The sequence below is a fragment of the Nomascus leucogenys genome, chromosome 2 (genome assembly GCF_006542625.1).
Source record: "Nomascus leucogenys isolate Asia chromosome 2, Asia_NLE_v1, whole genome shotgun sequence".
Classification (NCBI taxonomy): Eukaryota; Metazoa; Chordata; class Mammalia; order Primates; family Hylobatidae; genus Nomascus; species Nomascus leucogenys.
This window is the reverse complement of record NC_044382.1, coordinates 9,710,462-9,729,420: the sequence shown is the minus strand read 5'-3', so window position 1 is coordinate 9,729,420 and position 18,959 is coordinate 9,710,462. Positions and strand designations below refer to the sequence as shown.

General features: G+C 44.8%; 1 protein-coding gene across 3 annotated transcripts in view; it reads right to left on the bottom strand.

Annotated features, from left to right (window-relative positions):
* Window positions 1-18,959, bottom strand: part of SLIT3 (slit guidance ligand 3) — a 639,482-nt gene that overhangs the window by 293,243 nt on the left and 327,280 nt on the right. Inside the window, exon 1 of one of the 3 annotated variants that reach the window (XM_030825202.1) lies at window positions 11,467-11,842. The exons of the other annotated variants lie outside the window; for them this stretch is intronic. The gene's annotated coding sequence lies outside the window, so the exon portion shown is untranslated. Of the gene's footprint in view, window positions 1-11,466; window positions 11,843-18,959 lie in introns of those variants that run through there. 3 annotated transcript variants of the gene reach the window in all.

Here is an 18,959-nt window from a genome sequence, read left to right as displayed (position 1 = left end):
AAGGTTGTCTATCTCCCACTTCACATATATCCAGTGTTGAAAGTAACATTGCAACAAAAGTCATCTTCAAAACCGGCCCCATTATTCTAAAGGGCATAAAAGGCCAGTAGCATCTCTGAGAAATTGGATACTAGAAAGTTAAGGTAAAGATGTTCTCCGTATGTGAGAAAAGGACAGCCTGGAGAAAACTGTCTACATCTATGTAGGCAAAAGTAAGACTGACACAAAGTACATATGATGAAATATTTAGGTTTACTTAAAAAAATCAAATTACCTTTTGCCTACAATGAGAAGGCTCAACCAGCTGATCCATAAACAATCACAGAGGGGGCCAGGCACGGTGGCTCACACCTGTAATCCCAGCACACTGGGAGGCCGAGGCGGGCAGATCAGGAGGTCAAGAGATCGAGACCAGCCTGGCCAACGTGGTGAAACTCCATCTCTACTAAAAACACAAAAATTAGCTGGCCGTGGTGGTGGGCGCCTGTAGTTCCAACTGCTTGGTAGGCTGAGGCAAAAGAATCACTTGAACCCAGGAGGCGGAGGTTGCAGTGAGCTGAGATAGTGCCACTGCACTCCAGCCTGGTGACAGAGTGACACTCCATCAAAATAAACAACAACAACAACAACAAAAAGAATCAGAAGGTAGCAAGATTTTGAAATACTGCTGAGATACCCACAAGATCAAGGCATAATTTTACCTCATCCCAGGTCTGCATATTCTCTTCACCTCAAGGCATTATTAATCTCAGCCTCCACATCCACTTAAAAAAAAAAAAAAAAAGGCAGTGGCTCACACCTGTAATCCCAGCACTTTGGGAGGCCGACGTAGATGGATCACCTGAGGTCAGGAGTTCGAAAGCAGCCTGGCCAACATGGTGAAACACTGTCTCTACTCAAAATACAAAAATTAGCTGGGCGTGGTGGCGGGTGCCTATAATCCCAGCTACTCGGGAGACTGTGGCAGGAGAATCGCTGGAACCCAGGAGGCAGAGGTTGCAGTGACCCGAGATGGTGCCACTGCACTCCAGCCTGGGCAACAAGAGCAAAACTCTGTCTCAAAAAAAAAAAAAAAAAAAATAGAGGTGGGGTCTGGCTATGTTGGCCAGGATGGTCTTGAACTCCTGACGTCAAGTGATCTTCTGCTTTGGCCTTCCAAAGTGCTGGGATTACAGGCAAGAGCCACTGTGCCCAGACCCTTCAGCCCCTTTTAATGTGTTGACCTTGGAACTGGCTGTGAAAGGCTTCGTGTTTCTGTGTCTTGTAGACCAAAGTGACTCAGACATCAGTTTGCACATACATCCCCCAGGGGATCCTGTGAACATGCAGATTCTGGTATAGGAGGTCTGGGGTGAGGCCCAGGACCCTGCATTTCTGGCAAGCTCAGGTGACGCTGATGCTGCTGGTTTCCAGGCCCGCTTTGAATAGCCAGGGCCTAGCAATGGTTGCCAAGCCTGGTTGTGTCTCAGAATCACTTGTGGAGCTGGTTAACGCAGACAGCTTCCAGGCCCCACCCCCAAAAGAGGTTCTGCTGACAAGGTCCTGGATGTGTTTTTAACAAGCTCCTCTGGTGATTCTGTTGCACCCTCCACTGTGTATGTGTGGGGGTGGGAGGGCCACAGGTGCCACCACTGCTAGATCTGCTTCAGCTACTTATTCATGGCATGACCTTATCCAAGTCACTTAACCACTCTGAGTCCCGAGTCGTTCAACTCATGCATTGGGGTGGGGGTTCTATAAAATAGCCCAGTTTGGTTAATGAAACATCATTAACCAAATTTTAAAACATAGGAATCATCATCAAACTATTTCATTTTCTCTCCCCACTACCCAAATGTCTTTCTGAAATGTTTTTGAGGGACTGTTAAGAATTGTTGCCTTCATACCTGTCACTAAGATAACTCCAGTATATTGAGTGGATAGAGTAGTGTGATAAATGAAGCATTCTTATTAACCATATATGGTCACCCTATAAACCATTTACTCATCATATATTTCAAAGAATTAGGATGTAAGAAAATCCACTTAGCATCAAAAGTTTTTTAAAGCTATCACTGATTCAGAAAACCTAGTGGTGAATAGGGCTTCAAGGACCTCATTATACATGCACATCAGTTATCTAACTGGAAGGATAGTTGATGAATGGTCAACAGCTTGAGGAAACTGCATGGTATTTTGTATTTTAAAGATATATTCGTGTCCAGCTACCAGTTTTTTGAGAATTTATTATATGTCAGCCACTGTCCTCCAGGTTTTATATGCATTCTCTCTTAATCCTCACAGAAACCTGTGAAAGAGGTATTGTCATCCCCACTTTACAGATAGAAAGCTGAGCCCCAAAGAGGTTAAATGATAATGTAAGCCAACTATCAAGTGAAAAGCTGGTGTTCAAACCCAGAACTCTCTGCCTGCACAGACTGTGCACTTAATCACCATACTACACTTCCACCTTTCACATCTACCACAATCTTTGACACAATCCATGACAGTTCTTTGATATAGATTGGGAAGACTTTTCCCCCTAGAGAGAGAAGAGGGTTTGGGGAGGAGATCAGAAAGTCACCTGCAAGGGGCAATTCAATGGTGTGTGTGTGCTGTGGGAGAAGGTGTCGTGTGTACCGACATTCTTTTCTCCAAACTCCATTCTTTCCCCTCCCAATACATAATCTAACCCAACCCCTTGGATCTCCTTCCTATCCATGGCTTATGAATGAAGCTCCACCATGAGTGGTATGGTACCCCTTTTACTTCCACCTGGCCAAGGGTAATGAATGTGTGCTACAGAGGGCCCCCCTCTCCTATCCATGGCAGGCATTGCTAATTGATGACAGCTCTTTCCTTCAGGGAGCTGAATGTGTCCATGCCACCCTTCCTGGCAGACGACTCCAGCCAGTCAATCTGGGCTGAGATTTGAAAAGAATGTGGTTGCTTTTCAGCCTTAAGCCTTATACACAGTAATGGAAACAGCATGTAGAAATGGCGAAGTAGAAATACCAGTTTCTGAGAACTTTGAAGCCTGGGTTTTAATCCTGGCTCTGATGCCAACTTGTGACTTTGTGCAAGTTATGTCTCTCTCTGGGCCTCAGTTTATCCATCTGTAAGTGAGGGGGTTGGCCTGTGCTATAGAGAACTTAAAGTCTGTTCCAAGAATAACATCCTAGGTTCTGACAGGTGTTCAAAGCCAGATGGAGCTCATCAGGGGAAAGAAAGGCCCTGTCTGTGTTGACAGGACTGTGTGACCAAACCTGTGTAAGAAAATATCCCCACACATGAAAACCACCCTGGAGGGCCCACCTTGCCTCATTGTCTGTATCTGTGCAGGATAAAGCATCTATAAGTGGAAGAACAAACGAACACAATGTCATTTGTTCACATTATGAGAAACCACCTGTCAGAGGCCCCACCTCCAGGCTGCCTGGAGTAGGTGGTCTCTCCAGAACAGAACTTCAGATGTGGGGGCCAGGAATCCATCCTAAGTGACGTGGGAAGAGGGCGTCTGGAGCCTGAGGACACAGATGCTCAGTTCTTCTGTAGCTCCCAGGCCCCAACTCTTTGTCTTCCCTCCCAAGCTGGGAGTCAGCTTGGAGTTGCTTCTCCTTTGTTGAATTCAGACATTCAGGACACTGGCTGTGGCATTTCCTGCCATCCCAGATGATAACGGCCAACATTTACCAAGTTCTCGCAGGGTGCCAGGCACTGTGAGGTGCCTGGACCCTTCTAACAGTCCTGTGAGGTAGGAACTACTATCATCCTCACTTTAGAGCTAAGGGAATGAAGGCTCAGAGAGGTTCACTTGTCCAAGGAGGCACAGCAGTAAGAGGCAGAGCCAGGAATCAGTCATGGGCAGGCAGGCTCCAGAGCCCTGAATTTTAGCCATATAACATGGCTGGTAGCTCCAGAGAGTCTCAGGTATTCTGTTGTATATTGTCTATGTAGCATGGTCAAATGACTGTCTTGCCTTTTGGATTTAAACTGTAGGAGGGCAGGGGCCATGTCTTACTCATTCCCCTCTGTACCTATGGTACCTGGCGTACTGCATGGCAGGTAATCGTCGGTGCTTAGTGATTCTCTGGTTAATGTATGCACACATAGATGAGTGTGTAGAATCCAGAAGGTAGAAGTTAAGGAGCCCTGCCTCTTCTCTGAATTACAAACTTTTTGAAAAGAAAGAATTTAAACTATTTATTAAATGCCTACTATATGCCAGCAATTGTTCTAAGTGTTTGGTGTGATTGGTTTCATTAATCATCATAACAACCAAACGAGGTACAATCCCATATCTCCTTTACATGCAGAGGAAGCTCAGGCTCTAGGATTATAGTAAATCGTTTAAGATCACACAGATTTAAGTGGCAGAGCTGGGATTCAAACTCAGGCCTATCTGACTCCAAAGTGCCATGATCATTCATGTCATTCTATGACAGGAGGCATGTTCTTATTAGTGTGAGTCCAAAATGAAACCACCTTGGCTGAAGTTACCTTCTTGGGTTGGATGACAGCTCAATGACAGGAAGTGGTGGCTGCTTCCTTGGTGTCCCAGATAATGCTAAGATTCTAAGGCAGGGCCAGCAACACAAACCCCAGTTATGATTGGCGGAAGGAAGCTCTCTGGGGCTCTAGCAGGGTTTTGCAGTCATAGAACCTAAAGCTGGAGCTTTATTAGTTTGCCAATGCTAATCTTACTTAAGGAATAAAAGTGGGGGCATTGTACTCAGGAAAGATCTTGGACTGAGGCTAGGGGCCAGGAAGCAAGGCTTTTGGCAAAAGCCTGTGTCCTAAGAACTGACAATTTGGACCGTAAAGATGGCTAGTAATCTACTCAGCCATTGACCTTTAAAAAGCTCCATCTCCTCACCTGTGTAATGAGGTGTCCATGGATAATCTCTAACTTCCTCTCCAGCTCAGAAAATCTTCCTTCCCAGAAAGCATTGCTGTTCCTTACCTTCCCTTTCCCCCTTCACTGCTAAAATATCCAGTCAGAGACCACTGCATCTTTGACTGGATCAAAGCCCTGGTAGAAAGGAAACCCCTAGGTAACAGGACATAATTACTAAAGACTACACAGGTGCCCACTGCAGGAGGAAATAGCCAGCACATTCACTCATTCATTCAAAAGACATGTATTTCATTTCAGCCATGTACCAGACATCGTCTGAGTGCACTGATGAACAAACATAACAAAATGAAAATTAACAAAACTAAAAGCTGTAGACAGACTCTATGCTGTTTCTTATACCAAGACTGATGAGCGGGGTGAGAGTGGGAGGTGAGAGCCCATATTAATCAAAGATAAATCAACATTAATAATACAAGCAAATAATATAAAACTATAATAGCAATAAGTGCATTGAAGACAAAATGCGAGTGTTGTAGGAGCTTAGAGAAAATTGATCTAATGAGGAAGCCAGATGCTTGATCTGAGAACAAGGTGAAGAGGCACCAGGGAACAGAACCTTCTGTGCAGAGAGAATGGTATGTACAAAGGTTCTGTGGCGCAGAAAGCAGGATGGGTTAGTAGAATTGGTAAAAAGCTCTGTGTGGTTGCAGAAAAGGGTAAGATGAGTCTGGAAAAGAAAGAGCCACGGGGCCTAACTACATCTATTTTCTGTGCCATGGTATGAACTTTAATGTTTATCTTAAGAGCAATACTATACTATTTAAGGTATGCATGCACGCACGTGTGTGTGTGTGTATGTGTGAAAGACAGAGAGTTGGTCAAAGCTGTGCTTTGAAAAGACCACTCTGGGTATTATATGGAGAATGGACAGGGGCCGGTCAGGGTGTTGTGACTGAGTCACAGAGCCTGGTGATTCTGTTGGCTCCTCCACGGTACAGAATTGCAGCATTCTTGCAGGGCAGAACTACGGATTCCGTCTGGATTCCCTGGTGATCTACCTGCTGGAGTCCTGCCTCCACCAGCATCTCTGGGCAGCTTCTGTACCCATGGGGCGGGGGGAGGTGGGAATGGGCTTCAATGCCCCACAAGGCTCAGGCCATCTCTCAAGTGGCTGGTCACACTGGAGATGCAGCTTCCAGATGTGGAGAGCACAAGCATTCTGCCCTCCAGACAGGATCAGACAGTGGAATTCTGCCTTGGAAATCAAACCACACACCCCACCCCACAACACACACACACACACACACACACACAGTGGTACCCCACATATCTGTCAGAGACTTTTTCCCTGGACAAATGATGATTTATGGGAGGCTGTTCTGTTTCCCGCCTTTCTCTTGCTCTATTTTAGGAGAATATAACCAGAGCATGTGTTTTCGCTTAGCCTGACATTCTGAGCAAGCTTTCTATATTCCATGTGCTGATGAAAGGTCTTTGCTTAAGAAGTAGAAGAAAGAAAAGAAAAAAAAAGTGAGCCCAACCCCCATCTCCCCTGGTCATCTCCCCAAAGGAAAGGTCGTTATCCATACCCTGGAGTCCCACTGAGGCCCCCCGGGGCAGCCTGAGCTGGCGCTTTTATGACCAGACTCTGGGGTAGACCAACACTCCCACACATCCCACTTCATGGATGAAGAAAGCTGGGAGGGACGAAAGGTGGGCACAGTGGCTGCCTTTTAGCTTCTTAGACTCACTAAGCACTTTCCCTCCTTGGGGCCTTTGAACCTGTGGTTCTCACTGCCTGAAATCCTCTCCTTCCCACTCTTCACACTGCTGATTGCTCCCCTCCCCTCAGGGCTCAGCTGAAATCACATCTGCCCACAGCAGCCGTTCCTTCCCCATCACTCCATCCAAAGCAAGTGTCCCTGAAACTGTCCATCTCAGCACCCCATTTGTTTCTTTTATGGCAATGATCATACATGGTAATTATTACATTTAGTTTCTTACTTACTTTTGCTTTTTGCTTCTTTCTTTCATTTGGTGAGGGGTTGGCGAACTATGGCCCATGAGGCCAATCTGATCCCACTGCCTGTTTTTGTAAATAAAGTTTTACTGAATTGCAGTCACTCATGTTCATTTCTTTTCTTTTTGAAATGGAGTCTCATTCACTCTGTTGGGCCAGGCTGGAGTGCAATGGCACAATCCTGGCCTACTGCAACCTCCATCTCCTGGGTTCAAGCGATTCTCCTGCCTCAGCCTCCTGAGTAGCTGGGATTACAGGCACGCACCACCACACCCAGCTGATTTTTGTATTTTTAGTAGAGACAAGGTTTCTCCATGTTGGCGAGGCTGGTCTTGAACTCCTGACTTCAAGCGTTCTGCCTGCCTTGGCCTCCCAAAGTGCTGGGATTACGGCATGAGGCACTGTGCCCAGCCTCACGCTCATTTCTTTACAGAGTGTCTATGGCTGCTTTCACCATACAAGGCAAAGGTGAGTGGTTGTGACAGGGACTATTTTAAGCCTAAAATATTTACTATCTGCTGTGTTACAGAAAAAGTTCAGTGACCCCTGGATTAGACTGTCAACTCTACGAGGGCAAAGACTAAGGCTTGCTTGTCTAGCAGTGTGTTAGGTACCTGCCTCAGAGTCTGGACCATCATAGGTGTCTGATAGGCAGTTGCTGCGAGACAAACCCTTGCAAATGCCAGGTTGGAACTGTCAAGTCAACGACCAAGAGGCTGACCTTCATCTACAAACCTCGGGCTCTCTTTTGTTGGCTTTATTTAAGGCTTGCCTTACATTTAGTTTAAGTTAAAACCAGGAAAATATATTTCAATTTCCTAACATACTGCCTTAAGCAAAATAAAAGGCAAAGTTTTAAGGGAGGAGGGAACCCCTCCAACTGGATTTTAAAAGACCTACTGAGCAATAAATATCAACAATTCTGATTTATGAGGCCACAAGAGGTTGTCCCTAGTTATAACAGCAAGCTCAAAGAAGGCAGCCCAAATGGACAGAAATGCAGGAGGCTACATAAAAGCAAATAAAATAAAATAATTTACTAGTTTGATTTTCCTCCAAGCAGGCAAACACTTCCTGCTGATAAATGGTGAGCATTTGTTCAAGTCTTAATAAAGCATTTGGGAAAACACTTCTGTAGCACAATCAAGATTTTTAAAAAAGTCACCCAGTCATGGGAAAATATTAGGAACGATTTAACTGGACATAGTGATGGAATACTTTGAAAATTATAATTTGATCAGAGACATCCAATGTGGATTTATGTGAGGGAGAGTTTAATACCTAACCTGTTGGAAGTAAGTTTCCTGGATGGATTACTACCATGGGAGATAAGAGAGAGGCAGGCATTTACATGCACTTCCAGAAAGCCTGGGGCATAGTTTTACGTATTGTTGGCCAACAAAACATATGAAGAGAGATTAGGAGCCTGTGAAACACATAGTACCAAAGCCCAGACTCATTTCATTTTTCAAGCTGGACAAAAGGTAAGAAGCCAGGTGGATTGAGTGAAACTTACTGTGTATAAATAAAGCACAAACTGAGAAAATGTAAAATAATCCAGTTAAACACAGTCAACCTTTGAGCCTTTGGGTCACCTAATAGTATTTGTTTTGAATCTTTGGCCCAAATGTTATAACTGAGGCAAAGATATAACATAAGCCAGGATGAGCATCAAAGAAATTGCAGTCAATCTTAGTTGTTAGTAGCTGAACCCTCTGGAGATAAGCAAAGGGACCCCTTTGCCATAAGGCATGCCCACTCTGTATCATCCGCACACATTGCAAAATACATTTCCTGATGCCTACTAGGGCCCTTAATACATTTCCAGTGAAGAAGGCTCTAAAAGATAGTGGGTATGGTTGATGCATCCAAAAATACTCTGCAGATCATAACCAGGACCAGAACCAAGACTAGGGAGAGGTGTGTGAGACGCACCCAGGGCACACCTTTAAGGAAGCACTCATATCCCTGAAAGAGAGAGGGCCTCCTTAAATGGTGCACCCTGGGCACCTTGCTTGTCTCAGCACAGTCTATGCTGTATGTGGGACTTTGTTCATCTCAGAACAATTGAGCTCACCTGGGTCACTCTCAAAGGGGAGAAATGATCTCCTTCATTTAGGGTACTGTACTATGAAAAAGAAAACTCCTAAGATTATAAATATCTATTGGAAGAAAAAATGGTTAGAACATAAGATACAAGCCTACTCTCCTAGGATTTGAGAGATAAACATGTTGTTTCAGTGACTTTGCTCACTTTAACAAGGAAGGATACTCACTTTAAGTGGATCTAAGAAAGATGGATTTTGAAATCATAATAGCTAAGGAGCAAACGTTCAGGCTTTGATGGGACCTTTGCTCTTATTACTCTCAAATATGAACTTGAGAAAGTTATAAAATACTAAATTACTTTGCCCATATAGTCCCAAAATAGATCTTTGTGGTTTTCATTGCATTTTGACCAATATTAAGTTAGTTTAGGAAAATATGAGTTCTGCCTATTCACACATGGGTCTCTTCTGGTGTATCTTTTGCTCATCCAAAATGAACTTCATGCCAAGAGCACTTTGACATACCAGTGTAGCAAACTGCTATTATGCGCCTACCCTAAGTACAGACAGAATTCTTCTCTATCGCTTATCAGCAATGACACCTAAAAGTTTACTGTCTCTCCGAGGGCAAACTTTCTACTTGATTCTGAGTTGGTGCTTCTGGTTTCTAGGTAAATAGTTCAACAATTCCAGTTAGAATGTACTGTGATGTGTCAACCTCTCCAATTGTGAACTCATGCCAGCGCTCTCTCTCTCTCTCTCTGTACTTCATCCTACCCTGTTTAGTGGGAGAAACAAGATCTGCTTTCTAAGCCACAAGATGGCAAGACCTCAGAGCCGAGTATCTCAACAAGGAAAAACAAGCAACAGCATGTGGTTCTCTTATCTGAGGCAGGCCAAAGCTTAGGCAGTCATAATGTGCAGAAGTGCCTGAAGAGATACTATATTGATTATGAGATATGATTGTGAATTTTATTACCTTCTGGGAAGAAATAGGACATAAAAGCAAGAGTTTTGTGCCAGATGTAAGAACTAAACTCTACGGTTATCTGATTAGCATTAGAGACATGGGCTTTGAATGTGAAACACTTGTAAGTCTCCCCAGGTGAGCTCTCAATCTTATCTGTGCCATGTATGTAGATTTTTATATGCCTGCTCTTCTCAAATGGGACCCAGATGAAGTTCAATCGTTTGCCTAGAAGAGTCTGAGAGGTTCACTGGATTTTTTTTCTTAATTTTAGAAGCCAGCATGATTTTTTATAAAAGAAAGGCAAAGCTTTGGGACTTTGCTTGGAATCGAAGGGGCAGCCTTGGTCAGGGCACCAGGCAGTATGAGACTGAAAGAGAACTAAAGGGATCCATCCCAGTGCTGCCTCTTGGTATGCTACCATGGGACTGCCATCCTTGTCTTTACAATGTCAGCTCTGGGGACAAAAGCTTCCTCTTGAGTCTACATATTACACCTGGTAGCGAGAGAATCTCCTAGTCACTGCCGCCCTCACGCATATCTTAAATGCATCCTCCAAAATGTTGCTTGATTCTGCAAAACCTATCTCTGGGCACTCTAAATATCCCCCATGCCTACTCCTTTTCTGTCTGGAGAGTTCCAAGAGAGATGCAAGTCAGAGTTAGGTCATGGTGTTCCTTCCAGCCTCTCAAACTTTAACAGCATCTACCATTTTGTTAAATGATGATCCCCCATGAACGTGAGGACAGAAAGAGACAGGTGCTTTCATGCATTTCTGGAAGGAATATAAACCGGTAATGTCTTTCAGTTGGGCAATTTGGCAATATATCTCAAAAGCTCTTGACGTGTACATAACTTTTTATTTAAGAGCTTTACTCCTAAGGAAATAATATGACAAAGCCCCCCAAAAATATATGTACAAGGATGTTCCCTGGAGCACTTTGGACAATGGAAAAAATTGAAAACCATCTAAATTTCCCAACTGTAGGAGCTAGTTGTCATGGCCCACCCACTACAATGGAAGAACAATAGCCATTAAAAAGGATGTTATTCATGAACTTGGAAAAATGCTCTGTATATATTTTTAAAGTGAGAAGGTAGGCTTCCAAAGAGTACATACGGTATAATCCAATGCTATAAATGTGTGTGTGCATGTGTGTATAAGAGAGACACACACTGGGGTAAAATTGCATCAAAATATTGCTAGTGATTATTTCTAGGCGAGCAATCATGAGTTTAAATTATTTTTCTTTTTTGGCTTCTCTGTCTCATGTAACTTCTCTACAGTAAATATATAACACTTGTGTCATAATTTTTCTAAGCTGCCTTGCATTCCTCTGGCACTGCCATCTCAAATCTTTGAGGGATTTTTCATTCCTTTCATTGCACCTGTCCCTCTACAATCACAATATCTGGTGTGGTCAGCCTTCACCTGCAGGAAGAATAAAGCCTCAGGTTCCCACTGTACTTCCCACCATGCAAGGCTGGCAGAAAAGATGCTATCTGCACTCTGCAGTGGAGATTTCAGACACTCTCGTACCTCCTTCTAGCACTTCCGTGCCTGCACCAGATTCTCTTCCCAAGCTTTGCTCACCTGCTCTGGCAGGCATTCAAATTCCTTCCTCATGGCTCTCCCCAGGCCTTGGAAAGGAGAGTGGGTTTTTAAGATTCCTCACCATCCTCCTCCCTGAACATAAGGATTAAGAATGATTTATCTCTCCCCTCCCGTTAAATATGCCATTCCTTCTCTCCAAGCCTCTCTTCCCCTCTGCTTTCCCGGGTCAGCAAGGCTAAGGAAACTGCTCAGCACCACCCTTATCAGCAAGCTTAGCGCCCCCCTCTCCCCCTATGCCCTTGCTTAATCATTACTCTTCTTGGGTCTCCCAACACAACGTGTAAATCTTCTCATTGCCTTTCCCTGTTACCCTGGAATTCAAGCTCATTCTCTTCCCAAATATGGCAGGCATAGGAGCTCCAGACTTCACACTTGGACAGCAGCAGAGAGAGGAATCCCATCGCTGTTGTCACCTTGGCAGACACCACTCTTTGCTGCCATCATTGTCAACAGCCTCGCTGCCAACTTTGGAAGGTGTCTTTGTTTCTGGCCCTGTTGGGTTCATTACAAAGGGAATCCTCCTATGAACCTGTGTATGCCCTTTGAAAGCACCTGTCTTCAAGGAGCTTAAAATCTCATTGGGGAGACATGACACAAAACTTAACATGCTCATCCAGTAGTCATCTGCCTCCCACCTCACCTGTCAACCAAAACTGGTCTTCTAAAGCTAAGAGTATCCTCTCTTGTTTACTAAATTCATCTCTTAACTTCACACTGTCTTGGCTACACACCTCTGTAGGTCTTTGCCCTACTGAGCATGATCTACATGAAACTCAGGAAAATTTAAAGACTTTGACTCAGACAGACTTAGGTCTGTCTTAGCTCTGACTCTTTCTAGCTGTGTGACCTTGAGCAAGTTACTCTACCTCTCTGATCTTCATCTAGAAAATGTTGAAAATGTCTGCTGTGTACTGATGATTTCAGAAGCAGAAGGAAACCCAGGTGGAGTCTACGAATGGGGCAAAGCCTATTTGTTGGTGACAGGTGAAGTTTCCTCCAACTTGGTCTGGAGGAGTTTTGCTCAGAAAAAATTCCAGATTATTTTTCTCCCTCAAGATACATCAGACTTGAAGTAATAATAATAATTAATCATTTTGATATAGAGTCATTTTCATCTTAACCAGCAGAGAGGAACAAAGTCATGTGAGGAGTAAAATGAAAGAACTGTTGGGTGTTTTTGTGTTTGGTTTATCTTACCCCACTGAGCCGACTCCTCTATTTTCTCTTTAAACAGACACAGTGGAGGCAGTTAAATGAGCCTCAACCTGAATGCAGACAAGCAGGGAGTCAATTTTAGGTTGTGATGAATAAATTATGCAGAGGTTTTTGGCTTTAATTTTCTCCTCAGTTGACATGTTGTACTCTGAGTTGCCTACTGCCCGGGAGTCAGCGTTTAACTGGACGAAAATAGACAGAGCTAACCTGTGCAATCCTTGGCCATAGGCGGTTCTGTTGTTGACAACTACATTACCCCAAATTGCAGGGCTTTGTTTGTTTTTCTCCTGTTGAGGGAAAGAGCAGCAGGAAGAGAATCCCTCCCTCGCAGGTCATCCTGAAAACAGCCATAAAGCTATCAACAAGAAAAGCAAACGGATGGGGCTGCTCCGCTCAATCTGGCTGATAAACTCAAACACATCTAGATGGTTTTCTGACAGGTTAGGAGCTGACAGCTTGATAAATGGGAACGAGACACCTTGAATTTGTTGGTGACAGGTGCAGTTTCAATGAACTTGCTTTCATCCTCTATAGCAGCCCCAGCTCCTGAAGAGGGGGAAGGGAACACTTGGCTCAGGTTCACTTTGGGGCTCTCAAAACTAACATTCTCCTGGGGATGGAAGATTCATTAACAGCAAGCTTAGCTAATTTCTTCCTCATCATCATTTAAGAAGCAAAGACAAGGCTGGGCGCAGTGGCTCCCGCCTGTAATGCCAGCACTTTGGGAGGCCAAGGCGGGCGGATCATGAGGTCAGGAGATCAAGACCATCCTGGCTAACACGGTGAAACCCCTTCTCTACTGAAAATACAAAAAATTAGCCAGGTGTGGTGGCGGGCGCCTGTAGTCCCAGCTACTCGGGAGGCTGAGGCAGGAGAACAGTGTGAACCCAGGAGGCGGAGTTTGCAGTGAGCCAAGATCATGCCACTGCACTCCAGCATGGGCAACAGAGAGAGACTCTGTCTAAACAAACAAACGAACAAACAAAAAACAGCAAAGACAAGGCCAGGTGCGGTGGCTCACACCTGTAATCCTAGCACAGCACTTTGGGAGGCTGAGGCAGGCGGATCACCTGAGGTCAGGAGTTCAAGACCAGCCTGGCCAACATGGTGAAACCCCATCTCTACTAAAAATACAAAAATAGCCAAGCGTGGTGGTGCATGCCTGTAGTCCCAGCCACGCGGGATGGCGAGGCAAGAGAATTGCTTGAACCCCGCAGGCGGAGGTTGCACTGAGCTGAGATAGCGCCATTACACTCCAGCCTGGGTGACAAAAGTGAAACTCTGTCCCAAATAATAAAAAACAAAACACCAAAGACAAAACAAAAAACAAACAGCTCCTCAGAACTAAAACAGTGTATGACAGTCCCGAGGCAGATTGGTGCAGGAGTCCAGTACTGGGCTGCTTTATGGCAACAGATGATATTGCTTACAGCTGTCATAGCAAGTTATGGCGTTTGTTTTGGGGTATCTCAAACTCACTCCTGCTCCCTGCCCTATTCTATGTAGTTTTCTGCTCCTACCCTGAAACCAGAAAGATCCTCTTTTTCTTACTATAAAGAGCCCAGATCATCACCATTTCATCACTTCCTGGCTATGTTACCTTGGGCAGGGTATATAATATCTTTGGACCTCAGTTTCCTTATCTGTGAAATGGAGAGTCATTTTTTCAGCAAATATTTATGGAGGACTTATTTTATGCCAGGCATTTTGCAGGCATCAGCTTTGTGGTGGTAAACCAGACAAGTCCCCTCCATGAAGAGCTTGCAGGCTGGTGGACCCATCTTCTTTATCCATCTGCCCAATTCATTCCTAAACATCATCCACAGGCCAGATGTTACTCTAGATGCTGGTGATTCATAGTAAAGAAGGCAAGTTTCCCATCTTGTGGAGTGTATGTGCGTGGAGAAATTGTACAAATAAGACCAAATGAGATGTATGCAAGGAAAGTACGCTGTTAGCATATTTCAAGTGTGCACCATCTAGTGACCATTGCCCTATTATCATCATCTTCAGTGTCACCATGCATGAGTCACCCGAGATCACTGTGACAGACCAGTTGTCTCAACTGTGGACACGTGGTTTTCATGCTTTATGCCTGCATTACACATGTGAGAGGTTGGGTGGATCTAGTCTGAGGACCACATGGCCAGGTGGTGGGAGGTTCCACTGCACCACGCAGGGACCAGAGGTTCCACTGTACCCCATTGCAGGAATCATTTCCTTCATTTTGCTGTCTTTCTACATGGTTATACCTAGTATAAACTGAAATACATCAGATTTTTTTCTTTTCCTAGACGATCTGCCGCTTCCCACTCCCAATCCCAAAACAGACTTCATAACTGCACCTCATGGTCAAATGTAAACTTTAGCTACATATTTCCTGAGTCCCAGGATATCTGTCTTCAATCACTGAGAAGTGGATTTTGTCTTTAATAAAAAACATTCAATAAATATCTGTAGAAACAAATGCATAAGAAAGATGTGCAGATGTCCACAGCAAGTAAGCTGAAAACCAGAGCATCCCAGACCCCTCTGCTCCATAGAAATGTCTGCTTTGATTCTCTTTCCTCTGAGGGAAAACCTTTCCATCTTCTCTCTCACCTTCCCTCCCTTGAGCATCTTCCATGAGCAAGGCTCTGGAGCTACCACCGTCTAGGTTCCAGGACTACCTTCTAGGTTCTGAGGCTACCTCGGGGAGCGAGAGAGTTCAGTGGACTTAGGTTATAGTTAGGGAGACAGGGAACACGTAAGACTACATGTAGATAAACTGCAAAAAATAATTTCTGTAAAAAAGTTGTTACGTAGTCATGGTGATGGGAAGTATTTGGAGGAGGCCATATTCTACAGGGCTGCGAGGAAGGTCCCTCTGGGGGGGTGATGACTCTTGAGCTGAGACCTGAAGGGGAGGGCTCCAGTGAGAAGACCTGGAGAGGCATCCAGGCAGAGGCAGAGCAAGCACAGTTGTCCTCCCAGTGGACTGGGGAAAGAGGAAGCACCAGGCAGAGAATGGTGCAGGATGAGGTTGGGCAGGGTAGGTGAAGCCAGGTAGAAGCATGACCTTGAGGGATCAGGTAAGGAGTTGGATTCAACCTGGCTTGCTGATGGGCTGGCTGCAGGGCAACGTGTGTGTGTGTGTGTGTGTCAGGGAAGAGAGAAATCAGAAAAGAAAGAGTCTTAGGTTTTTGGCCGGAGCAACTGGGTAGATTATGGCGGACCCTTTTCCTAGGATTGCTTTAGGGCCATCTTGGTGAGGACTCCCTAGACCCTATGCTTGAATCTGCTTCCCCACTTGTCAACTGAGTGGCTATGAAAAGTTGCATCACGTCTCTGAGCCTTGGTTTTCTTATCTGTGGAAATGGTATATTACCTTTGAGGTAGGGATGAGGCAGGGATGACAAGAGATGGCCACTGGGAAGCACTCAGTGTGGAATGAAATCCTAATGAACGTTCCATGCCTGACAGATTCCTTTCCTTCCTTCCTCTTGCTGTCTTCTCTAGGTTCATACCTGTCTTTGCCTGTTTTAACTCAGAGTTTGCTTGTTGCCTCACATTGGGTGTGAGAAGCATGCAACATTTCATCCACACTTCAAGGCAGCTGTTGTCACTCTACTCTCTCCTTCTGTTCGCAGGTCAAATGCATTCTTTCCCAAGTCCTTCGTCCCCCCAGGCCGTGCCACAGATATCCCCCACATGGATTCTTCTCCTCTCTAGGTGTAAGTTCCTGGTAAACGCAGAGATGAAATGTTTGGCTAAGCAAAATGCTGAGAGTAGCTGGCGCAGGCTTTCCTTAGATAGCCTCTGAAATTCTTTCCAACTTCAGGATGTTAAGCTCCAGCTTGTTCTTGAAGAGCCCAAAGGCAATAACGAGACAAAGATAGGTCCCCCATGCCTTGTTTCCATGATGGCCATGAATATAACTACAGTTTTCTAACTGCTGGCTTCTGACCCATGCACAGAAGCAAAACCATCTAGAAATAACTTTTTCCCCCTCTTTTTCATTGAAAATTTTTATTTAATTATTATTATTTTTTTTGGAGCAGAGTTTCACTCTTGTTGCCCAGGCTGGAGTGCAGTGGTGCTATCTCGGCTCACTGCAACCTCTGCCTCCAGGGTTCAAGCGATCCTCCTACCTCAGCCTCCTGAGTAGCTGGGATTACAGGTGCTCACTGCCACACCCACCTCATTTTTGTATTTTTAGTTGAGACGGGGTTTTGCCATGTTGGCCAGGCTGGTCTTGAACTCCGACCTCAGGTGATTCACCTGCCTCAGCCTCCAAAGTGCTAGGATTACAGGCATGAGCCACCACGCCTGGACTTCACTGAAAAATTTTAAACTGCCTTATTTAGATAAAATTTACATAGCTTGTAATTCATCCATTTAAAGGATAGAATTTAGTGGTTTTAGTATATACACAGATGTGTGCAACCATCACTGTCGTCAATATTAGACAGTTTTCATTACTTCAAAAAGAAGCCCCATATCCCTTAGCCATGAACGCCTATGCCCTCTTCCTCCCACCCAGCCCTGAGCAACCACTAATCAGGACTCATGCCATGCCCACCTCACTGTTAGGAAGAATTGTTCTTAATTGACAAGGAAGATATCTTAAATATTAGCTAATTTCAATCCAGAAATGGGATATGCTTAACACTTTGTATGTAAATTCTGGACATTTATAATGCTATTCAACAATGTCAAGGGGGAAAAGTTGGATTCCTTGCTAATGGAGCTCTCATGAAAAATACGGGTAACTAGAAAACCATAATTATAAAAGCATCTCATTCTCGTGTTGTTTGGAACACTAAATTACACATTTCTTAAAAAGCTGGCATCTCTCTCTCTCTCCACCTACCTATCTACCTACCCATCTAAATATTTTCAGAGTTTGTTCTGAAGTTTGAAAAATTATATCCAGAGAGGTGCAGCATCTTGTTCAAGGTCACACAACTACTGTACAGAGTTGTTGGACCACCCAGTAAGTTCTCTTGCCTTTTGGTTCACTGCCTTCTCCTGCTCCACACTCTACTGAAGTCACATCATTAAGGGCATCTGACTCATGAAACTCAACTATATTGCTCATCAAGAAGAGAAACATTCTTTGTTGACCCCGTTATCTTTCCAGTTCAAACTAGATCTTGGCCTCTACCACTCCAGGAAAGGCCAGATCCCAAAAGAAAACAGACTTTTAAAAAGTAAGTTCCTGTTTGGCTTCTGAATTTTGAAGAGACCAGTTTCTAGAGATTTTAGGGTGACTGAAGGGGTTTTCAAGGGTACATTTGACTGCACAGATTTTCATATTACTGTGGCTTTAGATCCAAAGGCCTGCATTTAATAGACTATTGTATTCCTTCCAAAAGTTCTTTCCTTAGAACTTTTCCTCTTAGAAGAGGCTTTTGGGCTCTGGAATCATCTTGAGAGAAGAGGAGGGGTGGCCCTTTAAAGACACCAGTTCAAAATGTGGTCACTTCTCTCTTTAGGGAGGGGCTGTCACCCACCGACTCTGCCCCAGTTCCTCCTCCGCAAAGGCTCTCAGCCATGCCAACCTCTCCTCCAAAATACCCTGACTGTCTAACTCCCATGCATCTGATCCCAACTGTTGCAGGGGGTTCAGGAAATCCCCAGAGGGGGTGACCCTGGCCTTCCACATATTAGCACACCCCTGAGAAAGGGGAAAGGACTGCAAGTGGTCCTTCTAGAAAGCATGTTCATTTGCTGGACTTCCTCTCTAAGCTCAGGGGGCTCGTCTATCACCATTCTTGCTCCCAAGATTGACCACACATAACCACAGCATCCTCAGACTGGTGCTCCAGGCAGGTAGAAAAGTCACCACAAGGTGCACACAGACCCCCCTACTGAGCAAACATGCAGCTGAATGTAGAAAGGGACTTCCTGGACATAGTGCCTTCCTATACCTGGCAGATGATGTCCCCAGCCAGTCCCTCCACAGCCTACACAGGTGTAGGTGCAGGAGCAAGTAAAGTGGATGCAAGACTCACCTCACCTGCCCAGGAAGCCCTGCAGCCACTGGGCTCTCCAGAGCATGCCGTAGGGCAAGGACTGGGGCTTTTCCTAGTGAACTCTGCTTCTGAAATCCTACTTCTGCCGAAATAGATCAGTTCATACATCATCAGGGCCAGTCTCACATATGCTGTCCTGTTCTGGACCATGTCAGTCCAGCCAGGAAATCCAACCCCTTTTCCTTCATTTGTGAACATCACACCCCCACATGGACACCCCCATACACAGACATCCACATA